The sequence below is a fragment of the Neolamprologus multifasciatus genome, chromosome 23, assembly GCF_963576455.1.
Source record: "Neolamprologus multifasciatus chromosome 23, fNeoMul1.2, whole genome shotgun sequence".
Taxonomy (NCBI): domain Eukaryota; kingdom Metazoa; phylum Chordata; class Actinopteri; order Cichliformes; family Cichlidae; genus Neolamprologus; species Neolamprologus multifasciatus.
In genome coordinates, this window is record NC_140460.1 from 28,595,457 (window position 1) to 28,607,314 (window position 11,858).

At 40.7% G+C, this 11,858-nt stretch overlaps 1 protein-coding gene across 3 annotated transcripts in view; it reads left to right on the forward strand.

The window, feature by feature from the left end:
- ncam2a (neural cell adhesion molecule 2a) overlaps window positions 1-11,858 on the forward strand; it is a 401,748-nt gene that overhangs the window by 173,691 nt on the left and 216,199 nt on the right. The gene's annotated exons all lie outside the window — the stretch shown is intronic.

The window sequence follows — 11,858 nt, forward strand, 5'->3', positions numbered from 1 at the left end:
GATCACAAATAAGGCAAACTCTCATGCTGTGTTTACAGCCTACAAAGTGTTGCAGCAAATGGCTTGGAGGTATAACATCTTTGCAAATGAGAACTCTTTGAAATGGCTAAACTGAATCTGAATGGGTGGGCAGACAGGAGCTGGAGTTCATCTGAAAGTCGCAGAAGCACTGGTCCTGCCTATACTGCTATATACTCGCCGGGTATATAGCAGTATACTTTAGTTCAATTCTGCTCCGTTGCAGTGTTTTTGCTTCAGATCAGATCATTAGCAGCATGGTACAGCAGTCTAAAGATTAACTTTTTTTTTTTTTTTGGTTCATAGCTTTTAGGGCTTCATGACAATAGCTCTGGCCGCTTCACAACTGGTGTGGCTTAATGCCTCTTTGCTGGAAGTTGTGTTGTTTTTGTGGGCATCCAATGATTTTTCTTGGGGTTTTTTTCCCCCCTGTGTGTGTGTGTGTGTGTGTGTGTGTGTGTGTAGGTGTGTGTGTGTGCATTCACAGAATCTCTGTTTTATCTCTTTACTGGCTTTAATGTAATATCTTGCCACAAATTTGTCTGAGATCATCCACAAGACAAGTGGATAGCCTAAAGGCTCAAACTGCATATGAGTCACTGTGTTTGTGCTGTCACTGTGCACATGTGTGTGTGTTTGTGAGACAGTAAAAGCTTTTTTGTAATTTCATTCTTTTAGAGATGAGTCATGTCCAAAATGAGATGAGGCCTTTTTTTAAAAAAAAAAAAAAGTGTTTTCTACTCCGTCAACTCTTTGATGTCGGTTGCTTTTACGCTCAGGTCGAGAGTTAAGGTCGTTTTAAGATTATAGGAGTTTCGGATTGTTTGCTCTAATGGTATTAAGTCCGAGTGTGGGGGTTAATGAAGAAGTGTAAGTCAGAGGGATGCTCCCAAACAAAAAGTGTATGTCTTTTATGTGTGTCTGTGTGTGCGCATGTACTCCAGCCCTTAATCCTTTAACAGGATTACAAGCTGCATTGTCCTTTGTTCACTTGTTCCTTTCCGCCCACGTATGCTGGTAGCGGAGATGTCAGAGCCCACATTCGGGATTACAGTGTAATGGGCTCTCAATAGACCGGGTGAGAGGGAAGCCTGCCGGTTAGATTGTCATTTTTCCCATCTTTCCTAAAGCAGTCGTAACTTTGCGACGTCACTTGAGGTTTGGATTTGAACTGTTTTTGTTTTGACGTAAAGGAGATATGAATTACATTAGCTGGCTACTGCAATTTTCAATAAATATATTCTTAATAAAAATCAGCCTTGAAGCTAAATTGGCTTTTGAGATTCTGATTCTTCAGTGCACGTTAATCAGTGTGCAGTTGAGGCTAAATTACTGACACCACTTTGTGCAGGAGAGAAGAAGGAAAGGTATTGGAGTCAAGGCTGCCAGCTGTGCCCACATGATTAGCAGCTGTATTTATAGTTTTTTAAAAAATGACCTCCCGCAGTGCTTTACTCCACAGAAGAACAGACATTTCCCAGATGGGAGGGGTTAGAGCTCTATGTGGAGATGTATAAGATCCATTATGAAGTCAGTGTCTTTCTTCACTGGCCATTTCAAAGCCACACAACCATGCAGTGGCTTTACAGCTGTTTAAAACAAGAGAAAATCAGTGGGCGAGGCTTGCATTTTCAAATATAATGTGAGGGGTGCTGACAGTATATAGGAGATGCTTGTAACTATCATCATAAAGACATTGGTTTGTTGATTCATATTTACATTCCTCAAGCTTAGCTTTCTTTTTCATGCTGTCACAGTCGTGTTTTTTTTAAACCCAGCATATTTTGGAGACGATGGTCAACTTTGTGGTTGTGAGCTAATGCTAATCCTAGTTAACGAGGTTAGCAAGATGCACTTTGATCGTAATTAGGATTAAACATTTTAGTTTGTTAAATCCAGCCTGAAAGGAACTTGAGCAGTCCACTTTTTGCAGTGCTTTTTAGAACAACGATGAACGATGAACACAATGCGGTCTTTTAAAGTGGCCACACCCATAATAAAGGCTAACCAACCAACCAACTGGTCTGGAAATACACATTTTTCTATAACGAGTGGTGGTTGTTGGGTTTTCAGGCTTACTTCTGTCCTAATGGGGGTTTATAATAGCTGACCTCCTCTCTATGGCCTTCCTCAAGTGGTAGTTTGAATAACTGCGGTTTTTGGCAATCGGCTTTGCTACTTAGTGAAGGCACACCTGTTCCCTGCCTGTTTGGTAATGGTTGCAGATGCACCAAACACAACATAAAGACAAATAAATGCACTCCAGTCTGTACATGTGGGCATGTTAATTAAAGGAACATGCCAGCAGTTTTACATGTTTTAGTCCATTAACCTCAAATTGCATATAGCTTGCTTTAGGGTCTCTCATTTCCCAAAACGGAGACTAAGCAAGTTTTTAGATGGATTTTCTCCTCCAAAAGCAGCACTGAAGAATGCTACCATACTTCAGCTGGATGCATGATCGCTTAATGGTCATCTTTTTCAATTGATGTGTACAACGTAGCTCATTAAGTTGGTGCTTTTTCTGCAAACAGAACATCTTTTAAAGTCAGACCACTGAAAGGAAACTTTGCTCTTTGGCTTCAGTTTGCAATCATTACTACCACAAACGACTTGAGACAAAATAACAAAAGAAAGATGGATTACTGGAACAGGTGTCAAGTGTGTTGGAATTATTAGCAATCTCAAAAGATGTAAGGTGTTTAAAAGAGGTATTTTTTGTATTATATGCATTTGTACACATTATATTACTGTAAAAAAAACCTCTAAGATCATAATTATGGATCTTTTAAGCTTTGCGTGCATTTCTTTGCCCATAAAACAGATCATTTTACAAGCACTGAGAATATGCTCATGAAAAGCAATGTTGCCAGAGGAATATGTGTCAAGTGGCTACTTAGCTCGGCTCTAGATGCAGGTAGATGGAAGGAAAGAGGCAGGCGAGAGCTGCACCAGTGAGGTAATGACAACCTGGTGTTGCATCCAGCAGTCAACAACTGAAATAGTGATGGAAAAGCCTGAATTATCCCCACGGGTACAGCTGTGTATGGATCCATCAGTATGCTTGTGCATATGTGACTGACACCTGAGCTCGAGGGTTGTGTTTTTGTTAGCATATCGACTGAAAAAGCTAAAAGTGGATAAAGGCAGTCTGATCTCATCCACTAATGCACAGCGGCTTATAGAGATAGATTTTTCTCACTAGATCAAAAATATCAAAGAGGCAAGGTCAACACCAATAAAGGCATAAGCTGCGGTCCATGTGTCAACACTAGAAACACTAAGTGTAAATTTAGGCCCTGTCCTCATCTGCACAAGTATTTGGGATTTTGGTTGATCTTTTGGTCAGGATTTCTCTATGGTAAGGTTTACACTGAGGGCATTTTTTGAATTGTCATGTAGACATTTTTTGAATTGTCATGGGGCGATCGTGACTCAAGAGTTGGGAGTTCACCTTGTAATCGGAAGGTTGCCGGTTCGAGCCCCGGCTTGGACAGTCTCGGTCGTTGTGTCCTTGGGCAAGACACTTCACCCGTTGCCTACTGGTGGTGGTCAGAGGGCCTGGTGGCGGCAGTGTCAGTGCGCTCCAGGGTGGCTGTGGCTACAATGTAGCTTGCCATCACCTGTGTGTGAATGTGTGTGTGAATGGGTGAATGACTGGTTGTGTAAAGCGCTTTGGGGTCCTTAGGGACTAGTAAAGCGCTATACAAATACAGGCCATTTACATTTTATCAACTTTTTTAGAAAATTAACATGGAACAAAAAATCTTATTTTTAAAAACATACCTGTGTATCAGTGGTCGTAGCCTTGGGTATTTCTCTTCTGTGTTGGTGTTACATCACTAATTCAGTGAATTTATTTCCCAAAGATGTGCATTACCTCTGAGGTTTTTTTTCTACATTTACCTAAAATCCTCCAGAAAAATTGCCCAACCACTGTAAAATTAAGCTGTTTTAAAAATAAGCTACAGATCAGTTTAGGGTCGATTGCTGCCGTTTATATTTGTCTGAAACGGTCTTGCAAATCTAAAATTAAAAAATAATAATAATGATAACAATAATAATTCATACTTTTTTAAAATTGTGTCTGTTTACCTTAACCTCTTAAGCCCCAAGCCTACCTGATCTCCTGCTTTTTGCCCCCGTATCAGGGGGCGTTGGGGCTTAAGAGGTTAAACATTTGAAAGACTCCTTTTAATATTTTCAAGTTTGATTTATAAATTACCATATTACTTTAAGTGTATTTCAAGTACTGTGAGTACAATGGGTATTTCCATTATGTTTTGCATTGATTTGTAAATAACGACCTATTAAAATAAGCATTAAAAATATGTGTGTTCCTATTCTTTATTTATAGACTTTTGTAGACTTAAGTTTATTTTTTTTAGTTTTGCAGTTGTTAGAAACAAAATCTCAAAAGGAAAACTATTCTTAAACCTGTGACTCTTTCCATTTCTCCTAAAACAAAGTAAACTGAGCAAGATACATGCTCGGTGGGTGTGCATGGTACATGAAGACACCTAATAAAGGAGAAAATGTGCTGTGTCTTGTGTTTTCAACAAATAAAGAACCTGTGAAGATGGCATATTCACTCACACTTGATTTTTATATTGTCCGTATCAATAATTCAATAGTGTTGCATTTAAGTACACGCTTATTTTTCAGTATATGATTTACATCCGTGTTTAAATTGCAAAGAGGATCTTGTTCTGCTGCAGTGATCTGGGGAAATCAGTGGTTGAAGGCTGCAACACTGCCATAGTTATTGTGATCTTTTGCAATGAACTTGAGATCTTGTTGCCTTTGAAATGGTTACTACTCTGTCTGTAACGACTTGGAGTAAATTGCCAGTTGAAAGCGATTTCGGTGCACCAATTAGAGTCAGTCTGCTATTGAATGAGGTCAAACTGGCAGTTACATGCAACCTGTTTTGGATAATATGGAGATAACTGTGATAAACTGGAGAAGATAAAAAAAAAATCTGTTACTGTCTGTATCCACAGAAATGCTACTAACATTCAGAGTCAAGCCAGAATTTCATAGACCTGATAAAGAAAATCCTCCACAAATAGTGACGTAGCAACTTTGCTTTCATACAGGAATGGAAACCACGTGATTTAAGTTCTCTCTTGCAATTCAAATTATTGCAGTCAGTCCAAGTTCGACTGCTGTTTGTAAACCTCCCATCGGGCAACCTGTGCATGCAACTTGCAGTCGAACGCCAAACTCAGCCACCAATTTTTCCTTCCCGCAAGGCGGTTGCTGTCCTATTTTTTATCTAGCCTTGGAGGCCAACTAGAAAGTATGCACAACAGTTTACACTGGGCTCATTTTTAGAGTAAAAAAGCCATCATCCTCTCTGTTATACCACAAAATGAAAATGAGGACCCACAACAAAGTGATGGCAGGTTGTGGATGGTGCTTATTCTTGCCTCTCTGTTCATGAGAATTGTGTAATTGGTTTGTTTGTCTACTTTTTCTTTCTCCGCTCATCATGCCTGCTGCGCCCCACTTTTAGCCTACTTCACTCTACAGTGAACAATCTCAAAATCTCTGCAATGCAAAAAAAAAAGAAGAAAGAAAGAAAGGTAGACTGGATCATCTGTCAAGTAGTGTGTATCCACCATATGTGATACTCAGTTATTCTGTTTGTGAGTTGCAGCATGGAAATGTCATATCCTGTTTAAACTAATGCAGTTAGGCATAGCAGTGGCCTTGTGGGAGGGGGCTCGAGTCTTCGCAAAAAGTAGTCAATAATGCATTACATTACAAGAAACCAACGTGCTCATTGGAAACACGCCTCCAATATAGTGATGTGCTTACTGAGGCATGTATGCACTTAATCATAATTTCTGATGGGTTTTGTGTCCACCAATTCACATTTGGTTTGGATGATACACACACACATATATTTATCCCTCAGATATATATGTATGTATGTGTGTCTGTATGTGTGTTATGTTTTAACCTATTGGCACAAATCAGCTCTTTTCAATTTTATATCGGGAATAAAAATGTATCATCTTAAACAAAAGCGTCATACACAGTGGAAGATTAAAGGTGTTTTTAATAGAAGGATTAAAAAAAATTCTAATTCCAGATGATTATTCTATTCCTTATTTTAGGTACTGTTAATATCAGGTAAAAATGCAGGGCCAGGAGGTATTTTTCATATTTTATCTTCATCATCCTTTATGTATTTTATTATACTGTAATGAAAATCTATTATCTCCATATATTGCCCACCTACACGGGGAAGGTCATATGTCAGGATCTTGCTTAAAGCGGGAGCACAGATTCAGTGTTTTTCTTTTTTATTTTAGCTCCACATTATTTTAACCATACAGTGACAACAAATGAAAGATGAGACCATGATGAGCAACCAAGAGGGAAAACAACCCAATAAGATTGAGGAGTTATTTGGTCAACACAGCAACAGGCTAGAGGTGTAAGTCGTGTGTGCGTGTGTGTGCGTGCTCGCATGTAGCGCAAAAAGAGGGGGGAGGTTGTTGTTCTTAACTGAGACAAACTGGAGCTATTAGAAGGCCTATTGTTGCCCGGCTGGCCCCTGAAAGAACAGCTTGTCCTAGCACTTATTCAGTGAATAGATGTGGCCGGCACTCCCGGCTATCTTGGCCGATCGCACAGATCAATCTGGCTGGGGAACCTGCAGGCGAGTATAAAAAAGTGTGTGCGTGTTCTCTTTTGTGTGTGACACTCGGGCATTTGCTGAAGATTGGTTGTGCTTTCACCTTTGTACATATAATTAAATCCATTGTTAGAATTTGCTTGTTTTTCCTCACACAGGATCAGGTTGCATTTCTGTTGTTTTTACAGTAGGATGGAGAAATAACCTTCAACCAGAGATCATCCCATATCAGCACGTCGATATTATCGGCCAGTATTAATTATTTACTGATCAGCATTTATAAATTGATTTAAAAAATGCTTAAAAGCAGAGATGAGATGGAAGAAACACCCTTCAGCCATAAATGGTGACACTACACAGCTTGTTCATCACCAGGGGGCACACTCCAAGTTCCCTGTTGGCAACAAACTTATTTGGATTACCACAAACACAGCAATCAGATATGTCAGCCGATGTATTGGAAAACTGAGTTTTAAAACATTGAATATCGGTATTCCCAAACTAGTCGAGCTATCTTCATGTCACTAGCAACAAGCAGCTAGTTTAGTAGGCGTGGGCTCTGGGGAAGCTCATAAATGTATCCAACACTTAAACACTTCCACAGCTGCTACTTTACTCTACAGTACTTAACAGTGACCATACACTTCAATTCCTGGTATTCATAGCACTACATGAGCTAACTATGATAAGAATTTGTGAAGAGTGTGTGTTTCAAGACAACAAAAAGAAAGGAGGCACCACCTTCTGGTGCCACTTAGCAACTGCTCTTTATAAGTTAAGTATTTCTCAAGTTATTTGCTAGTATTTGTGTTCAATGACCCAACACTGCCATCAGTTTAGCTAAATCATGGATGGTGCAGTTCAAGATAAAGGTTAGCAACCACAGTGCAATAGCACTCACAGGAGAGTATAGTGAGTGTGTGCAACAGGCTTCGGTTGTAATAAGGGAGAAACGTCCTTTATCCAATCTTATTTTCTGCAGTGTCCACTAACAAGGTGCTAATTCTTCTCCCCCACTTTCTTCTCACGCACAGAACACAGAGGCACACATACACGACTGCCCGTTCACCTGCACTTGTTGCACAACTTGAAAGATGGCTGATTTAACTAGTGCTATCTCCCACTCCAATAAACAGCTTCCAGAGCGGCTTTGAAGTAGCATCAATCTTCCTTTTGCATCTGTCAAACTTCTCTAACATCCACTTTCCAACCAACCAGCCCATCAAGGGAAAATCAAAGCGCCTTCAGGCGTTTGACATGCTGTAAATAGACTAGTGCGGTTAAACCACGGAGCGAATGAGCTCTGAATGGGATGTGTCTATTTGCTGGCTCATAACCACACGATTTTCATATCCCCTGCAGGCTATATAACAGGGAGCTCCTAATGGTCCTCTCGTCATTTCAAATTCAACTCACAGGGTTTTTATCACCACTGCTTTAATTTGTGTGTGTATAATTAAAAGAAAAATTGATTTATGGGAACACACGCAGTAGTGAAAGCCTGCAATCCCTTTCTATCTCTGTCCTCCTCACACAGACTCTCTAACATGCACACTGACCTTGTTGCCTCTTTTATTTACTGCACAATGACTGCAATTTCCAGAGTGTAATTAGAGCTGTTATAGCCTGGCCTTTGGTCTCAGTCATTTAGAGGTGAGTACACCATCAGTCCTTTCACCCCTGTTTTCTCGCCTACAAGCGAGTACGTTTTTGCCTCTCTATGTTGCCCCTTTCCCCGTTTGAGCCCCCAGAATCTCACCCTTCCCCTTTCTGAAGACAAAGAGGCCCATTTTCTCCACTCATTTTCATTTGGGCTACTTAATTAATCATTTTCTCACATTTTCAGCTGAACACCCACAAATTGCCCTGGTCAGAGCCCGAAGACAAAGGGATTTTGTGTTAATTGAGCATACAGCAATTCATTTACACGCCATTCCCTTCCTCCCACATGTCCATATCCACTAACAGCAACTCCACAGCTGTCACCGATTAATTTGTGCGTTCATTTTTCTTTCTTTGCGCGTAGCGTTTGCCTCATGCTCGAGGATGCACTGCACCTTGGCTTTAATCACATTTAAGCAAGGAGAGAAAGGCGTTTCACACACTGTGTCTAAGCTTCTACAACAGTGGCACCTTCTGCCATTTTTCTACAGCACTGCAAAGGCTTTCTTTGGTCCGTATTGGGCCCAGAGTGATGCTTTATTTCCAGCCTCGACCAAATAAAGACAAAACAACAGAAGAAATAATATCAGACTTGTACTTGCTGCATTTTCTTGTTATTCTGTTACTTATACATCAGCTTCAGTGCACAGTATGAAAGATCTGAGTGCATCTATACCACACAGCTTGTTCACAGCAACTTTTGCTTTAAAAAAGAAACAAAAACAAAGAAAAAAAAACATCTTAAAAATTCTTCTGCGAGCTGTTGGCTCTATTTGCTTTCAACATATTATATTAGAACCTAGGGCCTTTGATACTGGCTTGTATTGATTTGGGTTTTTTTTTATGTTTTTTTGCCCACCATGATACCATAAAACCCATACATAACTCCTGAAACCAGCCCGTCAACTAATTTAGGTCAATAGATCTTCTCGTTCTCACCTCTGGCAAGGAGAGCGCGCTTTATAATACATTGACGAATCTCAGACTGGAGCTGATGGACGATAGTGACCTTTCTCTGTTGATGCCCAGCGCTGACCAATGTACATGAGCTGGCCACAATCGATATATATCCATAAAGAGGCGCTCGAGGTGCTTGCGTAAGCCCGGGAAGGTAGAGATGCACACAGCTGTTACGTATATGCGAGTCTATCAAGCAGCAACACCACCACCAGCCGCCATGTTTTTTCACATGAATGTAGATTTCCATTGTCATCCTCAGCTGCACTTGATTGACAACAGCTGTAATAAACCACTGTTAAAAAGTTGTTCATGATTATGTGATGTGTGAGAAGATTAAAACACACGCCTCGATCCTCGAAGCTGTTTTTCCAGGCCTGAGGGGGTAACTGCAGACTGAGTTTCGCTTTGAAACAAAGGCCTGTCTTTGTGGTAGTCTCACCATCACCGTGGCAACCTAGATAACTGATTTCAATAGGCATGAGACTTCATTAGTTTGGGGCAAAATCCTGCACTGGACCATGTCACCGTGCTAGTTTTGCCTGAAATTACATCAAACAAGTGACTGCACTCATGTGCTAATTGTAATGGTGGGAATACGGGGGTGGACGGTGCAAAAAGGAGGTGAAAATTAAAGTGAGTCCTTCTTTTTTCTCCTAACGCTTGTTGCTCCATTGTGTATCTGTCAGCAAGAAGTGAGGTGTGTGCATCGGTGCAATGAGGAAGCCTCCAGTAGCCTGACAAGCTTATCTTTATCACCTGTCACTGTGACATTAGGTGTCTCTGCTCAGCCCCAAATCTCTCTGCTTCCCTCTCTGCGAATAAAACGCCCTCCTTCTCTGTCACGTATGTATAGTATCTGCACAGTGCTTTGTCATACAGCTTTGTGTACTGCATTGTGTTGTTGTGTTTTTTTGTTTTGTTTTTTTAAGGCTTGGGTGTGAAATATCAGAAATGAACAGATGTAGGTCTTTATTAGAAGTCATTAGTCGCTGCCTTCCAAACTGCAACAAAATGAAGCTAATGCTAAAGCTAACATCAGCATTATACTTATTAAAACGTCCATATTATGCAATTTTTACTTTTTTTAGTCAATGTTTTAGCATGCTGACATTTGTTAGGTGAACTAATATTTTTCATGAAATAGTAAAATTTAAAGTAAAAGATATATTAGGCTACCGCTAGCTAAATGTATTGTCATCATTGCAAATTTTAGCTAAATAATGACAACAATATTTGGCAGTTAATATTAGCATTTGTTAGCAATATCAGTTGCTACCATAATTAGAGATTAGATTAGATTAGATAAAACTTTATTAATCCCTCGGGTAGGTTCCTCTGGGAAATTGGTTTTCCAAAAAGCACAGCACCGACAGAAGTTACAGAGTTAAGAATATAATATATATATATATATATATATATATATATATATATATATATACACACATATATAAATACAAAGACATATATAGATAAAATATACAAAGGGGATAAATAGAATAAATAGGAATAAAAATAAAAATAAAAATACAAGTGAATTGCACATTTCAAGTATGGAGTCTATTGCACCGCTGATTATTAACAAAAAGTATTGCACAAAAGGTAATTGCACAGTGAAGTGGAGAGGCACTACAGCTTAGTTGTCCCCCCTCCTTTGTCCTCCTGTTTCCCCTCCCTCTCCCCTCCAGAGAGGAGTTAAACAGTCTGATGGCGTGTGGGACAAAGGAGTTTTTAAGTCTGTTGGTTCTTGTCTTTGGGAGAAGCAACTTGTCACTGAACAGACTCTTCTGGTTGTTTATGGCCGTGTGCAGAGGATGCCCAGCATTGTCCATAATGTCCAGCAGTTTCTTTAGTGTCCTTTTCTCTGCCACTGACACCAGAGTGTCCAGCTTCATGCCGACCACAGAGCCAGCCTTCCTGATCAGTTTCTCCAGCCTGGATGAGTCCTTCTTTGCTGTGCTGCTCCCCCAGCACACCACAGCATAGAAAAGTACTCCAGCAACCACCGACTGGTAAAACATCCTCAGGAGCTTCCTGCAGATGTTAAAAGACCTCAGCCTCCTGAGGAAGTACAGTCGGCTTTGGGCTTTTTTGTACAGGTGCTCTGTGTTGCATGACCAGTCCAGTTTATTGTCCACCCACAGCCCAAGGTACTTGTACTTGTTGACCACCTCCACCTCCTCCCCCTCTATCTTAACCGGCAGTGGTCTTTGAGGTGTTGAGTTGCAGGTGGTTTGTGTGACTCCATGCGACAAAGTTCCTCACCAGACTTCTGTACTCCTCTTCCTGGTCATCCCAGATACACCCCATGATGGCTGTGTCGTCTGCAAACTTCTGAATGTGGCATAATTCAGAGTTGCAGCAGAAGTCAGAGGTGTACAGGGTGAAGAGAAGAGGGGACAGCACAGTTCCCTGTGGTGCTCCTGTGCTGCTGACCACAGTGTCAGACGTGATGTCCTTCAGCCTGACGTACTGTGGCCTGTCGGTGAGGTAGTCGGAGATCCAAGCCACCAGGCAGGGGTCCACCTCCATCCTGTTCAGTTTCTCCTGGAGCAGACAGGGCCGGATGGTA